Genomic DNA, 18226 nt, shown 5'->3' with positions numbered 1-18226 from the left:
GAGAGGTTCACACTGTCATTTCTGTGTGCCAGTGTTGGAGAACATGGACTGCTCTGTGAAATAGACAAGGGCACCAAAGACAGAGAGATGGGTGCCTTGTTAAGATGCTGGGAAGGCTATCTGTCTCCTTGGAGGTCAAGCAGTCTGGTTTATATTAAGAATGCCTGGCTCTCAGATAAGAGACTGGCACCCAGAATGGAAACATATAATGCTCTCTTGAAATATTAGACAGAAGGTGAATTGGTAGGTGCCACAGGGGTGCTTGGCTTCAAGCATATTATCAAGAAATGATTAAGGTGGACTGTCTTGCCCGGCAACTAGGAGAAAGTGCACTATATCTGATTATAATGACTAAGGAGGAGTAGAGACTTTAAGTCCTACTGAGAAGGAACACCAGGGCAAAGCAAGACAGACAAGGACTGCCAGGAAAGGTGGCTGAAAGGTGGGCAAGTGGGCAGTATACCACCAATGGAGAGATAAAGTCACTAACTTAATAAGTACTTTAGGAAACATTAAGAAGTTTTTCTTTACACAAAGAACCATTGACACATGGAAATAATTTACCTAGTAGTGTGGCAAGATAGTAGAACTTTAGGGACTTTCAAAACTCGACTTGATGTTATTTTAGAAGTGGATAGGACTGGTGAGCTTTGTTGGGCTGAATGGCCTGTTCTCGTCTAGAGTGTTCTAATATTCTAATACTCTAAAGTAGGCCTAGAAGGGCAAGAAGGCTTTGGCATTGTTCTTTTTCCACTCTGCTATGTGCTTTCCTAATGAATGAGGCCCCCTCTCTTTGATTTGTTTAAGACTATAAACATCAGTTTTTCATCCATTTTGTTTCTTGGGATTTTCAAAAGGGCGCTGTCCTGAACCACAGCCTAATTCTAAAATAGTGAGGATGATGCCTGTTAATATTGCTGTAAGCTGTTAAAAGCAATTATTTTCATTCTTTTTTTTTTGGTTTCAGTAAAAGCGTATTTTCATTTTAGAAATGCCACTAGTTTATTGCTTCTACATTTGAAGGCCACACCAATACACTTCATAAGGTGAGGAGTCATCCACCACCAGTAGCTGTTGATTCTCCTGCCTGTCAGTATACAATATGAGAAAGAATAGATAGCCATTAAAAGAAATGAAAGACAGCATATGTGTAATAGATAGATAGATAGATAGATAGATAGATAGATAGATAGATAGATAGATAGATAGATAGATAGATAGATAGATAGATAGTTAGATAGATAGATAGATAGATAGATAGATAGATAGATAGATAGATAGATAGATAGATAGATAGATAGATAGATAGATAAGGTGTTATATTGATGTAGACTTTATTAATACACTGACCAGTGAGCACAAAAATGAAAGAAAATGTTAGCAACTTGGGTTCTGAAGATCTATGAATCAATACTGTAAAGCAGTCACAAAAAACAAGCAGCATGAAACAGGAAGTCTACCAGGAACCCAAAACCATGTTGCTAAGGCAACAAAATGTGAATCACACAGAGTGAAAGTGTCACACATACAGCTCAGGGAGGATCTCCTAATGCCAAGGATACAATCCTTGATGGCCTCCAAAAAATGCTTCTTTGTGACATTAGAGTAGGCTGCACATTTCACGTCAGCTTCACTAACATCTCTCCTGAGCCACAGAGAACTACCTCTTTTGCACAGTGTTCAGTTTTCAAAGACCTCAAGGCTACCATTAAGCACATTGTACATTGTCTTATTGTGTTTTGTCTCCAGAATGACATTTAAACTATTATGTCACATATCCCAAGAAACAATGGAGTAGCATGCAGATCTATTTTAAGCATGTAGTAATTATGATTATTTAGCACAAACATCTGAATACATTGTGACAAAGAAAATTGTATCTACATAATACATGAATCTATAAAGGGAAACATGGTGCCGGAGGTTTACAGAAGAAAGGTTTAATTGAAAGAAAATTAAAAGAAGAAACACTAAATTTAATGTGGCAATATAATAGTGTGGCTCTTTAACATATCCATCAAATAAGCAAATAAGTGTGTTTACCTTAAAAATAGCCTACACATAATCAGATGGCCTGCACTCTACCATCCACACTCAAAGTGCCTAAAATCCACATAGGCCCATCCAACATCCAACACAGGGCTTCCTCGTTTTTTTGGCTCAGCAGGGCCCCATCTAGGCACCCTCATGGAGACAGTCTTCCTTTATAGATTGCTATCTTAATTGACGTATTAGCAGTGTATTTATGTTCTCTCCATCCAATGTATTCTTCTCTTGTGGCACAGAGAGCCAGAATCTGCTTTCAAGCTCAAGGCAGGAACCAACCCCAGTTGGACTGCAAATATCTCACTTTAAAGTCAGTTTATAGATGCCATTCATGTCCTTGCAATGTGGAAGGAAACAAATGAGAAAAAAACACAAAAACAACAGATGAACATGCAAACCTGGTAAGGGAGTGAATCCTACAATAACACAAGCTGTAAGGATGTACCCACTGCACCAAAGTTATTTTCTGTGGTGGGTGCAGCAACGCACTGTAATCAACGGATGCTCACAAATTTCTCCTTAACAAGTTTCCAACCAGTGTTCCTGTGTTCTTGATGAGCTTATTTTAAAATAACAGCCTCGATCCACTGTACTAATTCCCTTCACAATTTTAAGCACTTCAGCCATGTCACCTCTTAATCTTCTTTTGCTTAAACTGAAAAGGTTCAGCTCTTTTAATCTTTCTTCATAATTCATCCTCTGTAACCTGGAATCAGCCTAGTTGCTCTTCTCTGGACCTTTTCTAGTGCTGCTATGTCCTTTTTGTAGCCTGGAGACCAAAACTGCACACAGTACTCCAGATGAGGCCTCACCAGTGCATTATAAAGCTTAAGCAGAACCTCCTTGGACTTGAACTTCACACATCGTGCTATATTACCTAACATTCTGTTTGCCTTCTTAATGGCTTCTGAAAACTTTTGGGAAGCTGATAGCGTAGAGTCCACTATGACTCCTAAATCTTCCTCATATGGTGTACTCTCAATTTTCAGACCTCCCATTGTGTATTCAAACCTAACATTTTCACTTCCTATGATTAATACTTTACATTTACTGACATTAACTTTCATCTTGCACAAATCTGCCCAAGCTTGCATGTTGTCCAAGTCTTTCTGTAATGATTTACCGAATTCCAAATTATCTGCCAATCTACCTATCTTGGTATCATTTGAAAACTTAACCTGCTTGTTACTTATATTCCTATCTAAATCATTTATATGTATTAAAATAGAAGTGGCCCTAGCGCTGACCCCTGTGGAACACCACTCTTAACATCAGCCAATTCTGATGTGGTTCCTCGCACCATCATCTTCTGCTTCCTGTGTCTGAGCCAATTCTGAACCCATCTAAAAACATCACCCTGAACTCTCACTTCTTTTAGTTTGATGCCCAACCTGTCATGAGGCACCTTCTCAAATGCTTTCTTAAAGCCAAGATAAGTAATATCATATGCTCCATTTTGATCATATCCTTTTGTTGCTTCCTCATAGAATTCCAGCATATTAGTAAAACATGACCTCCTTCTTCTGAACCCATGCTGACTGTTCAGAAAAACTCCTGTACTTGCCAGGTGTTTCTCAATCTTTTCCTTAATAATTCCTTCCATTAATTTTCCGGTGATGCATGTCAAGCTTACTGGCCTATAGTTGCTTGGATCTGCCCTGTCACCCTTTTTATATAATGGGATGATATTTGCCATTTGCCAGTCCTTCAAAATCTCCCCATTAAGCAGTGACTTCCTAAAAATATGCATCAAGGGTTTATATACAGTATGTATTCACTAGCCTCGAGGGTAAATATTATCTGGTCCTGGTGATTTGCATGATTTCAGCCAATTTAATTTGAGCAGTACTTCTCCCTCTACAATTTCCAAATCCTTATGTGCCTCCTTAGTAGTCCTGTTTACCGCTGGGAGGTTATCCACTTCCTCATTTTTGAAGACCTTCAGAAAAATGCAAGTTTAGAGCATCCTCTATTTAACTCTCTGTATCTTTTAATTCCCCTTTACTGTTTCTGATGCACTTCACCTCCTCCTTGACTGTTCTTTTACTACTAAAATACTAAAAAAATCTCTTAGGGTCATCTTTCGCCTTATCTGCTATATTCCTCTCCAACTGTCTTTCAGCCTGATATCCTTCTTAATGGTTGCCCTCATGTTCTTATACGCCCTACAATTCACTTTGGAGTTATTAGTCTTATATGCCTTAAAAATCTGCTTTTTCCTTCGCAGTTTCTTTTTTAACTCTTTATTAGCCCACTGTGGAGTTTTAGAAAAAATCCTATTAATTCCAAATTTAGGTATGTACCTGTCCTGCATTACATGTAAAACATTTTTAAACCTGTTCCATTGCTCCTCGACTGTCTCCATACTTAAAAGCTCATCCCAGTCGATCTTCCTTAGCCTTATCTGCTCAAAATTTGCCCTACCAAAGTTAAACTTAACAGTTTTAGTCTTTGCATCCACACTCTTACAAAACACAGATAATTGTATTATATTATAGTCACTTGACCCTAGTGGTTCAATCACCTCTACACCCTCAATTCTATCCTGATTATTACAAAATACTAAATCTAGACAGGCTTCACCCCTTGTTGGTGCTTTAACATGCTGTGTTAAAAAACAGTCACTGACTACTTCTAAAAACTCCTGCTCTTGTGCTTCTCCATTTGCTTCTCCAGTTATCCCAGTTAATATTTGGATTATTAAAGTCTCTCTTGACTGTAATATCCCCTTGTAAACTTGCCTTTTTAATATTACTAAAAAGATGTGTGTTGAAATTACTGTCTGCATTGGGTGGTCTATAACACACTCCTAAAATAAGGCCTCTTTCCCTAATACTTTCCATAGAATAGTTTGACTGTTTTTGAACTAGTTGGTCTATCTGATATGCTCTATATAGTGCTGACTGAAAACTGTAAAATGTTTATTGTACTTTTTTATTTGTGGAATTTACATTACTTTTGTCTTAGTAAAATAGGTTTAACTTTTTCTTAAAGAAAAGGTTTTAACAAAGAAGTAGATCATGTGAAAATATGAACCAAATGGTTGTATATGTCATTCACCAATATAAGTATAACTAGGGATGAAATAATTAGACACCAAGAAAACCAAACAAACTGCCAGTCATCAAAATAAAGTCTAATAGTCTAAAGGTGAGAATTCCAGGTCTGTCACACTACTATGTCACATTCTCAAGATGGCTCAATCAACTTAGAAAAAAGTTTCACCATTGATGATCAGTTTGCAGAAGTCTATAAAACTTGTATCAAAATATCTACTCTAGTGTAAGTCAGCCGTTAAATGGATACAATTTAAGACCACAGTGACAATACCTCTATGTAAAGTGGATAAGTGGATAGGACTGGCGAGCTTTGTTGGGCTGAATAGCCTGTTCTCCTCTAGAATGTTCTAATGTTCTAAATATCTTTCTAAACCCTTCCACAGATCAACAAGAGACCTCAAATTGAATGCCCAAAAGATGCCCAGGGCACATCCCAAACGTTATGAATGACATCTTTGCAAATATAACAGCTCAAAGACAAGATGGAATGAAAATGATTTTACTCCTTAATACAAGACTACATCCTCTCTTTTCACTGTATCATAACCTGGTAATATCCTATACCTCATTCCAAACTATCCCCCAGCTCCTAATGTCTTTTTTTGCTGGTGTCCTTCACATACATAATTTGCTCGTTCAGTCTTTCAGTCTTGTTGCTCCCAACAAGACAACTCTGACTCTTGCATTAGGACTATATTCCATCAATTTTCAATCTCCTCAGGCTACACGATATTTAACTAACCATTATGTACATCCAGGCAGCGTAGAAAAGTGATAAACCTGGCTAATAGGATGTTAGATTGTACAATGTATGAAGTGCAAGTCAAAGAAGGTTATGGTTAAGCTTTAAAATACACTAGTGAGAGTACTATGTACAGTTTTGGTCTCAGAGCTACAAAAGGAGTGCAACTAAGCTGATTCCAGGACTTAGAGGTTTAAAATATGAGGAGAGATAGAGGGAGTTGGACCTTGTCAGTTTAAGCAAAAGGAGATTAAGAGGTAACCTGATTATAGTATTGAAAATTATGAAGGAAATTAGTACAGTGGATCCCAGCAGTTACTTTAAATTAAGTTCTATAACAAGAACATGTGGACACAGAAATGTATCTCTAAATTTCGTATACATGTTATCTATCTATCTATCTATCTATCTATCTATCTATCTATCTATCTATCTATCTATCTATCTATCTATCTATCTATCTATTTATAAAGCACTTTAAAAACAACATCAAAGCTGACCAAAGTGCTGTACAATGAAATCCAACATATAAGACACACAATAACCAAAAGGATAAAAGAAACAGAAACACATAAGAATTGAAGAAATTCATGATAAAAAAGTACACAGATAGTCAACTAAGGTCCCAGTCAACATCTCACACTGGGTCAAAGGCCAGGGAGTAAAAGTGAGCTTTTAAATACAATTTAAAGACAGCAAGGGAAGGAGCCTGCCTAATATGCAATGCAAAAATCGTTCCAGAGTTTTGGAGCTGCGACTGAAAAAGCCCTATCACCTCTAAGTTTGCATTGTGTCTTAGGAACAAGTAAAAGCATCTGGTCTGCTGACCTGAGAGAGCGAGACGGTATAGAACTTCCAGAATTGTGTGTTCATCTAAGGACTTCAGTTGGGTATAGATGACTTTTTCAAAAAGGTTTTCTTCACATAGACACGTGGAATAAATCACCAAGTAGTGTGGTAGAGAGTATGGTTTAGGGATCTTCAAATCTCAATTCAATATTGTTTTGGAGAATCTTGGAGAATAGGATGATAGATAGATAGATAGATAGATAGATAGATAGATAGATAGATAGATAGATAGATAGATAGATAGATAGATAGATAGATAGATAGATAGATAGATAGATAGATAGATAGATAGATAGATAGATAGATAGATAGATAGATACTTTATTAATCCCAAGGGGGAATTCACATACTCCAGCAGCAGCATACTAATAAAAAACATTATTAAATTAAAGAGTGATAAAAATGCAGGTATAACAGACAGTAACTTTGAATAATGTTAATGTTTACCCTCCCGTGTGGAATTGAAGAGTCGCATAGTGTGGGGGAGGAACGATCTCCTCAGTCTGTTAGTGGAGCAGGAAAGTGACAGCAGTCTGTCGCTGAAGCTGCTCCTCTGTCTGGAGATGATACTGTTCAGTGGATGCAGTGGATTCTCCATGATTGGCAGGTGCCTGCTCAGTGCCCGTCGCTCTGCCACGGATGTCAAATTGTCCAGCTCTGTGCCTACAACAGAGCCTGCCTACCTCACCAGTTTGTCCAGGCGTGAGGCGTCCTTCTTCTTTATGCTGCCTCCCCAGCACACCACCTGTGAGAAGAGGGCACTCGCCACAACCCTCTGATAGAACATCTGCAGCATCTTATTGCAGATGTTGAATGACGCCAGCTTTCTAAGGAAGTATATTCAGCTCTGTCCTTTCTTACACAGAGCATCAGTATTGGCAGTCCAGTCCAATTTATCATCCAGCTGCACTCCCAGGTATTTATAGGTCTGCACCCTCTGCACACAGTCCCCTCTGATGATCACGGGGTCCATGAGGGGCCTGGGCCTCCTAAAATCCACCTCCAGCTCCTTGGTTTTGCTGGTATTCAGGTGTAGGTAGTTTGAGTCGCACCATTTAATAAAGTCCTTGATTAGGTCCCTATACTCCTCCTCCTGCCCACTCCTGATGCAGCCCACGATAGCAGTGTCATCAGCGTACTTTTGCACGTGGCAGGACTCAGAGTTGTATTGGAAGTCCAATGTATATAGGCTGAACAGGACCGGAGAAAGTACAGTCCCCTGCGGCGCTCCTGTGTTACTGACCACAATTGCAGACCTGCAGTTCCTGAGACGCACATACTGAGGTCTGTCTTTAAGATAGTCCACGATCCATGCTACCAGGTATGAATCTACTTCCATCTCTGTCAGCTTGTCCCTGAGGAGCAGAGGTTGGATGTTGTTGAAGGCACTAGAGAAGTCCAGAAACATAATTCTTACAGCACCACTGCCTCTGTCCAAGTGGGAGAGGGATCGGTGTAGCATGTAAATGATGGCATCCTCCGCTCCCACTTTCTCCTGGTATGCAAACTGGAGAGGGTCAAGGGCATGGCGGACCTGTGGCCTCAGGTGGTGAAGCAGCAGCTGCTCCATGATTTTCATCACATGCGACGTCAGAGCGACAGGCCGAAAGTCATTCAGCTCACTACCTTTGGGACTGGGGTGATGCAAGATGTTTCCCAAAGCCTCGGGACTCTCCCCTGTTCCAGGCTCAGGTTGAAGATGCGCTGTAGAGGACTCCCCAGCTCCAACGCACAGGCCTTCAGCAGTCGTAGCGATACTCCATCTGGACCTGCTGCTTTACTGGCACAAAGTCTCCTCAGCTCTCTTCTTACCTGGGCTGCTGTAATTGTAGGTTGGGGGGAAACTCTCTCCTATGCTGGTATCAGCATATGGGCAAGCTTGTTGGGCAAAAATGGCCTGTTTTCATCAAAATGATTCTACTGTTCTAATGATCTAATTTCCACTTGTGATTTCCACCTCACCACAGTATTCAGACAGTTCTTTTTCACATTATGAATAGTCTTCTCCTCCTTATTTCTGATCCTGGATGTCTCAAGTATTGCTTCTCCTTAACCTCTCTTCTGCCTCTGACATCCTCCTGAAATCTCACACTGGTGTTTTGGTATTCACGTGAATTTGGCTATTTTTCAAGTGAATTGAATTTCAGTCACTATCTACCAATAAATACTGGGATAACTGATTCAGAGGTGAGACAGTTGTGCTGCGGTTAGTAGTGCTACCTTAAGGATCTAAATTGGATTCCCATAGCCAGTCATTTTATGTATGGAGTTTGGGTTCTGAGCACTGTCTGTGTTTATTCTATTTCCCCCACAACATCATCCATCCATCCATCCATTTTCCAACCCGCTGAATCCAAACACAGGGTCACGGGGGTCTGCTGGAGCCAATCCCAGCCAACACAGGGCACAAGACAGGAACCAATCCCAGGCAGGGTGCCAACCCACCGCAGAACATCATTGACATTTAAATTTATTTTATTGTGACTCTAAACCAGACAAATATGAATGATGGTGTGTTAGTGAGAGGCCCCTAGGACAGAGTAAGAATACTGCCCAGGGCAGTTTCCAGGATTGCATCCAATGCTGCTGGGATAGGCTTTGGCACCTTGTGACCATGCATTGGATTATGCAGATCTGACAGTGTTGTGTTATATTAGGTTCTTCCATGTGGCTTTATGCTCCAACCTTCTGTATATGACAATGACAATGCACAAAGAGCATCATCACTTTTTTAGATGGCTACCTTTATCCTACAGAGAAAAAACTTACAAACCTGAACTACTGCACACCACGGGTCATTGAATGTCAAATCTCATCTCCACTCATACACTGTACATGTGACAATAATGATCCTATAAACCCTTAAATCCTATAAACCTATAAACCTATACAATCACAGCTTCATCTCCTTATCCAGACATCTGCCTACTACTCCATTACTAATGTCACATATTTCTTATCTCATGATGAGGTTACTTTTTTCAATTGTTTTCCAACCTAAGGCACTACCAGATTGAAACATGTTTTGCTGCTGTAGTCCTAAATGAGGCTAATGCACATCCTTCTACTCCCCATCTGACAGCTTGGCATTTTGAGGACTCTGTTGCTGTTCCCATCTCCCCAAATTGTCAATTGTATACTCTGGTTTTCCTCATACATCTTAAAGATGTGCAGATTATATTAACTGGTGACTTCTGGATGTTGTCATACAACAAGTATGTGGTGCAAGACAGAACAAATGCTGAATAGAGAGTCTGTTTAGTGAGGGTCCACTCATACACCCTACCACAGAGCCAGTAGTTGTCATACTACAACCCAAAAATGGAAAAAATTCATTAAAAATAGATGCTGTGACACTGCTGAGATCTAAGTCTTAAACATATCTCTCCACTGAGAGAATGCTCATTTTTAATTAATACTGCTCAGTTCAATGTAATCTCGTAATGAACTAACTGGGCTCACAAACTGGACAGAAGAAGGCAAACAGATAGGGCTAACATTGACCCAGAACAGGAGAATTCAGTCTTCACCATGGAGGGAATGCTGATTAATGTTAATTCCCCTTTAACCCTGTAATGGGTTTACATGTAGTTATGGTGATCCTTGCTAATGTCATATCTTTAAGCCTATGAATTGTTTATACATTGTTCACAAATCTATTTAATCGACATTCAATTGCATCTCAAAACTCCTGCCACCACAAACTAGAGAAGAACTATCCTACTGTGTCATATTTAAACCTGCTGGTCCCAAACATGGCAACTAGGGAACCAATTGTTACGGTCTACTAAAGGCCTTGGGGTATATAAATAGGCCACACACAAGTGAGAGGGAGATGGAGACAAAACACAAAAAAGCTAAACCAGCTAAAAAAAAATAGACTCCATTTATTGTCAAAAATATGGAGATGGTTACACACAAAACTAAAGCCAGGCAGGAGGGCAACACTAACTTAGCTACAGTATCTATAGTCATGACCGAAATTATTGGCACACCTGGAATTTTCCTTGAAAATGCACCATTTCTCCCAGAAAATTGTTGCAATTACAAATGTTTTGGTATAAACATGTTTATTTCCTTAATGTGCATTGGAACAGCACAAAAAAACAGAGAAAAAAAGCCAAATCTGACATCATTTCACACAAAACTCAAAAACCGGGCTGGACAAAATTATTGGCACCCTCTACTTAATATTTGGTTGCACGCCCTTTGGAAAAAATAACTGAAATCAAGCGCGTCCTATAACCATCAAAAAGCTTGTTACACCTCTCAACTGGAATTTCCAACCACTCTTCTTTTGCAAACTGCTCAAGGTTTCTCAGATTTGAAGGGTGCCTTCTCCCAACAGCAATTTTGAGATCTCTCCATAAGTGTTCAATCGGATTTAGATCCGGACTCATTGCTGGCCACTTCAGAACTCTCCAGCACTTTGTCTTCAACCATTTCTGAGTGCTTTTATAGGTATGTTTGGGGTCATTGTCCTGCTGGAACACCCATGACCTCTGACGCAGACCCAGCTTTCTGACACTGGGCCCTACATTGCACCCCAATATCTTCTGGTAGTCTTCAGATTTCATGATGCCTTGCTCACAGTCAAGGCATCCAGTGCCAGAGGCAGCAAAACATCCCCAAAACATCTTAGAACCTCCACCATGTTTGACTGTAGGTACTGTGTTCATTTCTTCGTAGGCCTCATTCTGTATTCTGTAAACAGTAGAATGATGAGCTTTATCAAAAAGCTCTACCTTGGTCTCATCTGTCCACAAGACGTTTGCCCAGAAGGATTTTGGCTTCCTCAAGTACATTTTGGCAAACTCCAATCTAGCTTTTTTATGTTTCTGTGTCAGCAGTGGGGTCCTCCTGGCTCTCCTGCCATAGCGTTTCATTTCGTTCAGATGTCGACAGATATTTCGAGCTGACACTGTTGCACCCTGAGTTTGCAGAACAGCTTGAATATGTTTTGAAGATGATTGGGGTTATTTATCCACCATTCGGACTATCCTTCATTGCAGTCTTTTATCAATTTTTCTCTTCCGTCCACGTCCAGGTAGATTAGCTACAGTGCTATGTGTTGTGAACTTCTTGATTATGTTGCGCACAGTGGACAAAGGAACATGAAGATCTCTGGAGATGGACTTGTAGCCTTGAGATTGTTGATATTTTTCCACAATTTTTGTTCTCAAGTCCTCGGACAATTCTCTGCTCTTTCTTTCTGTTCTCCATGCTTAGTGTGGCACACTCAGACACACAACAGAAAGGTTGAGTCAACTTTTCTCCATTTTAACTGGCTTCAGGTGTGATTGCTATATTGCCAGCACCTGTTTCTTGCCACAGGTTCAAACGAGCATCATATGCTTGAAATAAAACAATGTACCCACAATTTTGAAAGGGTGCCAATAATTTTGTCTGGCCCATTTTTGGAGTTCTGTGTGACATGACGTCAGATTTGGCTTTTTTTCTCTGTTTTTTTGTGTTGTTCCAATGCACATAAAGGAAATAAACATGTATATACAAAAACATTTGTAATTGCAATAATTTTCTGGGAGAAATGGTGCATTTTCTGGGAAAATTCCAGGGGTGCTGATAATTTTGGCCATGACTGTAGTTAATCAAAGTTTACATAGCTAGACATACACTATCCATATTTATCACCTGGATGGCTAGCTTACAATAATTACATTTCTTTTAACAAGCAACAATAAAAAAAAAATAATAATAAAGCTAGACTATCCAACCTTAACTCTCCATACTTTGCTCTGTTAAACCCAAATCCTTCTCCTCTCACACTCTGTTGCCCTTAAAACCCAAACAAGCTTCTCAACTCAATAGGTGGGTAATTAGGGCAGAACTCAATTAAATAATCTGCACCAGGTTAAAGAAAACAAGCTTAGTTTACAAAATAGATCTAGAGTAGGTCATAACACCAATGCAAACATAAGACAAGTCTGCAGGTTGAACAGACACAGACAGAGCAATCTAATTGCATACATTCCTCCATCCATCCCTCCTCATTTCATCTATTCATCTTCTCTTTCCATCATGCATGTCTCCATTTTTGAACTAGCTTTATGCAGTTCAAGATCATGGGTGGCAGTGCCTAGTATTATTCTGTAAACTGACAAAATTACTTTGGTCTGTGGGAGGACCTCAGAATTATTGTAGAGATCTGTAACATCTGTAGGCACACCCTTCAAAGAAATTATCTAGTCAATGCACTTTCTATGAGCTGGTTACAATCCATGCCAATGCATAGGTATTTTACTAAATTCCTCTTCCATACATCCTCGGTCAAAAAAAAAAATGCAATCAAAAGTGGTGCAACAAAATTCAGAGGACAAGTGAAGAATCAAGACTGCAGGTGCCATTGTTGGCGCAGATGCCAGCACTCAGAGATGTCCTGCCTTGACAAGACTGAACACATAGTTGTTACATATGGAAAATATTAATACTTCACCAAGTTCAAAGACCCCTGAAATCAACGGAGGCATATAGGCTGAGTTGAGTTCTCTGCTCAATGTGAGGCCTGATTAATTTAAAGATGCACACTGCTTGTTGGAATGCCATGTTCCTAAATTACAGTCCTTTAGTGTGTCATTAATAGTGAGCATTGCGGATGTTGGCCCATTACACTTCTGTGTATATGGCACTCCTTAATCTGACCGTACTGCAAGTGTGATATAAAAATGTCTCAGCTAATTTGTTCTGCGTATATGGCACTCCTTAATCTGACCGTACTGCAAGTGAAATATAAAAATGTCTCAGCTAACCTGTATGTGTAATCAGTTCAGGAGATGTGACTTTAAAAACTGTAAAATGAGCTCCAGGAAGCTCCAGAATTGGAAATCCCTGCTGCATAACATACTTGCATATGACACTTCAGTATGCTGGGTGAGAGCAATGGACAAACCTTAAATGTTCTACTGCTCATCTTCTTTCAAGCCATCCAAATCCAAATAACAGGACCTGGCCATACCATAACAGGCGTGCGCATTTGCACCTTGCATGGCAGGCCTCACCCTGTGAGCGCAAAGACTGTAAATCATGCAGCCGGAAGTCACAGCCTTCTGTCTTATACAATGCCACTCTCTCGCTATCTGTTTCGCCTAATTCAGTCCCAATGCACAATCATCTGTTCTGGTTTGCTGCGTCTCCCCAACTCCAAAAAAGTGTTTCAAGCCAAGTTCCCCCCGGCTCCGTCTAAAAGGCACAAATCAGAACTGAGACGGCGGTAGAGTCGACAAGCATATCTTACCTTGGTAGATGAAGCACTGACGCAAATGTGCAACATCACAACTCACTTCCTCTGCTGGCCTCCCCCTCCGCCTGCTGCCTCTCTCTGTTCCTCTGCAGGCACACACCGAGCACGGCCTCTTTGCACACTGTCATGTGTGTCACGGAGATTACGAAAAGCAGCAGTCTTACTCAATTGATGTAGTTTGACTCTAGTTTGACAGATTCCCTTTTCAGTGGCTTCAGCCCGAGCCACCTGGGCACATTCTAGTTATCATCAAACTATATATACAGAAGGATGACCATTTTGCACATACAGTATGAGAGATCTGGTCTCCTTTCCAGGATTGGTACCTAACTTGTACCTTGACTCTGTACTCTATACTGTCTCATTGAGAAAAGTCCAGGGTGGATGAAGCAGGATGGGAAATCACTGGGTCAAAATCAGCCAACTCTGAACCAATCAAATTAGTGCTGGCAAGATCTACTTGACATAGCTGACCAGCCTACTCCTACCAGAACAGCAGCACTCACAGAAGGTACTCTTACCCTGTTTTTTAAATGAATGCACAATGTCTGAAGAATTTCTATAAACGAAGGCTGAAGATTGTGGAGGAGTGCATCTCAGGTGGAGGAAGAAGAGCAAAGTCAGGAGTGTTCTCCATTTCTGCCAGAAGGTAGCAGCTTCAAGAAGGTGACTGCTTTGATATTGTCATACAGGAAAGAGCAAGGATGTTGGCTTAAACCATGTAAACCCAGAAGTGGATGGAGGGAACAGTAGTTGACCTTCGGCCAGAATGGAAAAAAACACCATTAGAGCTTCAGACACATAAAGAACAGCGGCACTAAACTGAGAAAAATAATAATTGTTTGCTATGCAATGCAATGGAGAATCAGCAGCCTCCATTTACAAATGTAGCGAGCGTTAAATTCTGCTAAAGACTATCAAATTAGGAAAAATGTTCACGTACAGTGGAGCCAAAAAGTTCCTCATTGATCATATAAAATAGCATCAATCTCAAAACGTACTTTTTTACATTAATGACTGTCCATTTCTATGTGAATTGTGATGGACTAGTTCCATGTTTGTATGCAGGCATCAGCAGGCCCAACTCAAGTGACATAACCAAAATGCAGCACCACCTTGTTGCCAGTGCTTGTCAGGACTCACTCAACAAATTCTCAAAACATAGAGAGCCAACTTTGTCATCCATTTTGTGCAATCATTTCTGCCTTTTGATTAAACACTGAGTTATATTGACTAACCTGTGGAAACACAAAGATCTGCATGGGGTCAATTATTTTTTAAATAAATAACCATGTCTTTCTGGTAGACATTGCCATTTTATGGTTGGAAATCAAATGTGATGTAAACAAAAGAGGAAAGAAAATTATTCAGTATATAAAAATGATGGTAGTTTTCCACAATGGAAAAACATTATAGATTTCAGTTGAGCTTGGATTTAATATAAATTAAAGGCAAAATCAGAGGGATAGATAGATAGATAGATAGATAGATAGATAGATAGATAGATAGATAGATAGATAGATAGATAGATAGATAGATAGATAGATAGATAGATAGATAGATAGATAGATAGATAGATAGATAGATAGAAAAGGCACTATATAATAGAAACTTATGCAACATATAAACACACATTCATAGAAAATTTATAATGAAAAATGTAAAAGTATTAAACAGCATTTCAATCATTGCACCCCAGTCAGAAGCTCCATTTGCCCTCAGAACATTCCAAATTCATTAAAAAATGGATTCAACAAGGTTCTAGAAAATGAGAGTGATTGGACAAATGACTGGAGGCCATTCAGTCCGTCAAGCTAATTTCTTTAGCTAATAGCTAAGCTGTTCCATATATCATTCCAAACACTTTTTAAAGATTTGAAGGTTTCTGCTTCACCTACCTGATACTGCAGTTTGTTCTAGATTCACACAACGCTTTGAATAAAGAAGTGCTTTCTGGCTTCAGTCCTAAATGCACTTGCACTTAATTTCCACTGGTGTCCTTGAGTTGGCGATTCATCTTTAAGTTGAAAAAATTCTTCTGCGTCTGCGTTATCGATGCCTTTGAAAATTTTGAAACCTTTCTTACACTTTTGCACCCATACTAACTTGGTTGCTTCACACAGTTTCTGCAGATTTTTTGGCCACACACTTGTGCTGTGCACCTCACATTCCACCTCATCCCAAGGGGCACTATATTGGGCTGAGCTGTAGGAACTGTGTAGGTCATTGAAGTAACCTGAAGCTACTATCATGTTTGTGGAATCGGCTTTAGAGTGTGCATGCTTTCTAACATGACACGTTATTTTGCTGGCACAGATGGTCAGCAACCAAGCTAGGGAGTGTGGTGGCATTCAAATGACTAACATGTGCACAGAAACATTCCACACACCATTATGCTACCACTAATAGTCTACACTGTTGACTAAAACAATAGATTGGATCAAAGGATTCATGCTCTTTACACCAAAGTCTCACCCAACTGTTGTTGCAGAAATCAAGATTTATCCTGTATTCAGTTGTTCTCATTTTTCTGTTCTAGAAAAAGTAGACCCGAACACAGTCTTCTGCTGCTGTAGACCATCTACTTCATCATACTTCATCTACTTCATGGTCAACCTTGTCGTACATTTAGAGATAGCCCTTCTGAAAACCAGTTTGTTAATAACTCCCAGGAAGATACCTAGAAGCACCATGGCTGGCACACATAATCACACTGCAGTCAAAGTCACTCAGATCACTTCTTTCTTCTATTGTAACATTTGGTTAAACAACCCTTAAACCTCTCCACCATGTCTCCATGCAGGATATATTGAGTTATAGCCAAGCTATTGGCCGTTTGGAGGAGCAGGTGATTTGCAGCTCTAATAAAGTAGCCACTGTGGCATTTCCTAATACCACATTTATCTTGTGCAGCTCTCAGTCTTTCAGCAGAATGTGCACAGCCTACACAGTACAAAATTGAGCTGTGGATATTAAGCCTTTATATGTTTTAGCAAATTCTCATAAGAATATTGTACATTATCACATTTTTTAGAGACTGAATTTGTTTATATTAAAAAAAATTAAATGTGATTATAGTGTAGTAATTATTTTTCAATTGTAACAAAGGTGAGATGCATGGCTCCCTAACAAATGGGTTTGCAAGCTTCTCATTATATTTATATAATTCTTCTGAGAAGCTGAAACTAAATTTATAAAATTGAACAAGCTATCAAAACCCAGCTCTGCCTGTCAGATGACATTACTGTGCTTACACTTCAGCCAGTAGTGCTTATGTGGTAAGCTTCACAATCATGTTCACCATGCAAGGTCTGACAGAGGAGATCAGCTGAAGGCATTTGGAAGCAGCACAGCAGTTCTCAGGGTGTACCTGTGACACTGCATGTAGTTTTGATTTCATTCATGGCTATGTTTAAAAACTACAAGTGTGTCTGAATTGCTCATTTTGTCTTTTACTTAGAAAAGCAGAATGATTAAATAAAAAAGTGAGGGCAGGGTGTTACACTATAATACAAAAGAGCAGTGCAAGTACACAACATGACAGTGGCTAAGTGATTACAACATCAAGTGCAGAAAAGAAAACAACATATTAAAGGCAAAACATTGTACAACAGTGAGCCTATTAGTGGGTGTTACAGAAGGTCAGCCGGGTCACTAGAGGCCTGTAACCCCAGGCAGCATCATCTCAGAGGACCACAGCTTCATAACCATATGATACACAAGTCTGGGCAGCCAAGGCTTCTCCTCTGAAAAAAAAAATCCCCTTAACAGAGGACCACAGAACAATGTCCCTTTGCTGCTTCAACAACACAGCCTATCCTGGGCTATAATCCAGTACACCACAGTTAACCAAGTCTCATGCAAATTTTGGAGAAGAAATGCAACAGAAAGTGAAATTACAACAAACGATGAGGGAGGAAGAAGGCAACCATCTTTACAGGACTGTCATATAAGTGGGTGATAAAATGGTCTGCTCTGCTCTCGTTTGCCTTACCTCCATATCTGAATATATGGGTCATTAGTGCCAAGGAGAAAGTGACTTGATGCCAGTCTGCAATCTGAAAACGGCCAGTGCCATAATGAGCAGTTGTGAGACATTACCTGGGAATCCATGGAAGTGTGTTCTGTAGCAGAGGTCACAAGTGTCTCCGACATGCTATCTTTACTGCTACCACATCCCCACCAGATTTTGTTTTTTCTCACATACTGTCATGGTACCCCTTTGGAAGCTTAGAATGCTGTACAGGGACTGAAATAAAACTAGAATAAAAC

At 39.8% G+C, this 18226-nt stretch overlaps 1 protein-coding gene across 1 annotated transcript in view; it reads right to left on the bottom strand.

Annotated features, from left to right (window-relative positions):
• Nucleotides 1-14043, bottom strand: part of LOC114666480 (uncharacterized) — a 113292-nt gene extending 99249 nt beyond the window's left edge. Inside the window, exon 1 of the mRNA XM_028821376.2 lies at nt 13949-14043. The gene's annotated coding sequence lies outside the window, so the exon portion shown is untranslated. The remainder of the gene's footprint in view (nt 1-13948) is intronic.
• Nucleotides 14044-18226: the final 4183 nt, after the last annotated feature.

This window comes from Erpetoichthys calabaricus, chromosome 16 (genome assembly GCF_900747795.2).
Source record: "Erpetoichthys calabaricus chromosome 16, fErpCal1.3, whole genome shotgun sequence".
NCBI classification, from domain to species: domain Eukaryota; kingdom Metazoa; phylum Chordata; class Cladistia; order Polypteriformes; family Polypteridae; genus Erpetoichthys; species Erpetoichthys calabaricus.
The sequence above is the reverse complement of the archived record's forward strand: the minus strand, read 5'-3'. Positions and strand labels throughout refer to the sequence as shown.